The sequence below is a fragment of the Mandrillus leucophaeus genome, unplaced genomic scaffold, assembly GCF_000951045.1.
Source record: "Mandrillus leucophaeus isolate KB7577 unplaced genomic scaffold, Mleu.le_1.0 Scaffold631, whole genome shotgun sequence".
Classification (NCBI taxonomy): Eukaryota; Metazoa; Chordata; class Mammalia; order Primates; family Cercopithecidae; genus Mandrillus; species Mandrillus leucophaeus.
The window spans coordinates 254933-256840 of NW_012106820.1; the positions used below are offsets into that span (position 1 = coordinate 254933).

General features: G+C 44.8%; 1 protein-coding gene across 3 annotated transcripts in view; it reads right to left on the reverse strand.

The window, feature by feature from the left end:
- The window catches only part of TRPM1 (transient receptor potential cation channel, subfamily M, member 1), a 160763-nt gene that overhangs the window by 79817 nt on the left and 79038 nt on the right, over positions 1-1908 (reverse strand). The window lies entirely within an intron of this gene.

The window sequence follows — 1908 nt, forward strand, 5'->3', positions numbered from 1 at the left end:
ATAGTGGTTGCAGTATTTGGACTATATGACAACTAAAGACAAGAACTCTAAACAAAGATTGAACTCCCATGAGTAGGTTATTTTTTCTGGAACATAAGATAGCAATTCTGAAGCTGTTTTTTGTGTCCTCTAGGACTGAACAAATAAATTAATATATTGCAGATGATCAGAGCTGGGTTTCTCACTGCTGGAGAAAGGAGTTACAAATATGGAAAGTGGGGAAGATCACAATGAACCCTATAGCACTGAGGTAAAATTAAAGTTATCAGTGTGAACTCATGATTTATAATATATAGAGACAGGTATAAAAACAGATATAAATGTATGTGTGGTCCCTCTCTATGCATACACACATATGTGTAGATATAACATATTGTATTAATTAACTATGGATTAACAAAACAGATTGCCCCAAATCTTAGTGGCTTAGAACAACAAACATGTATTATCTCCCAGCTTCTATGGACCAGGAGTTGAATGTGGCTTAGCTGGGTGCTTCTGACTCTGGTCTCTCACAAGGATTTGACTGAGCTGTGGGTGGGGCTGTGATCCTAAGAGAAGGAATGAAACCCAGAAGGATCCATTTCCAGGCTCACACTCATGTGGTTGTTGGCCCCAGGCCTCCCTTAACTCCTTGCCAGGGGAAACTCTCTCCAGGGCAGCTCACGAAGGGGCAGCTGAGCACCCTCTGAGTGCGCAAGTGAAAGAGGGTGTGCAAAACAGAAGCCGGGTCTCTTTATAACCTGGTGTCCAAAGTGACAGCCCATGGCTTTTGCCATAGCCCATTCATTAGCATTGAGTCACTCAGTCCATCCCACACTCAAGGGACAGGGTTACACAAAGCATGCATATCAGCAGTCAGGGACCTTGGGACCATATGCCTACACACATATGCACATACGCATGCATGTCTGTGTGTTTACACACTCATACATTCCCCGGCTCCCTGAATGGGCTTCACAATAACACCTCAATAGCAATGAGCACACCTGTGCTCCAATACTGGTTTCTAAATACCATTCTCCACTAAAAGGAATCCAGGGCTGGGACGGGGAAGTATAAGAAGAGAGCCTGGAACATCTTACTGTACCAGCAAGTGGGAAACTTTACTTTAGACATGGGAACATGCCAAAAGAACACAGTAGCTGCTTGAAGGGGCTCCCAGTGGCTTTCTCTGGGATTCCTTGAGCATGAAAATAAACGACTACAATGAAGAATTATAACCTTTAGACTTAAATAAAGACCCATGAGTCCACACTGATATAAATACATATGTAAATAAACGCACAGGGGAGGGGGAAAGCTCTTTCTTCCAGTGAAAAGTCCCTATTAAATGTGGAAGGAATGATGGAATCAGAAAATCACCATTTGGCAACCATCAAGAATCTTTGATGAATGCTAAAAGTAGTGGGTAAAAAGTTTGAAGAGTAACAACATATCTACATAATCTCAAAGTATCTCCAGTGGATACTTATTAATTACAAAGGAGAAATTAGTAACTAGACAGTGGAGAATTCTGGGGAGAACCACTTAAAACAAAGTGCACATCGCCTGTCATGGAACAAATATTTATCATGAGGCTCTGGATAAAACTTACCAAGAGGAACAAAAGTGCCCAAAGTGCATCATCTGAACCTGATCTGGAGGAAGGATCATCAGACAGCCCGAGCTGAGGGCCATCCTTCGAAATAACCCACCTGCGTTCCTCAAAAACGCCAAGGCCACGAAAGACAAGGAAGAACTGAGGGAAGATTTCAGAGGCTGGACACAAGATCTGGCACTGTCCTTCCCTAGCCCCCAGGCCCCGCCCTCAAGTCCGCCCCCATCATCCTCGACCCCGCCCCACACTCCGCCCCCTGCTCCCTCTCACGGCTCCGCCCTCTCAGCCCTGCCCTCCAGGGCCCGCCC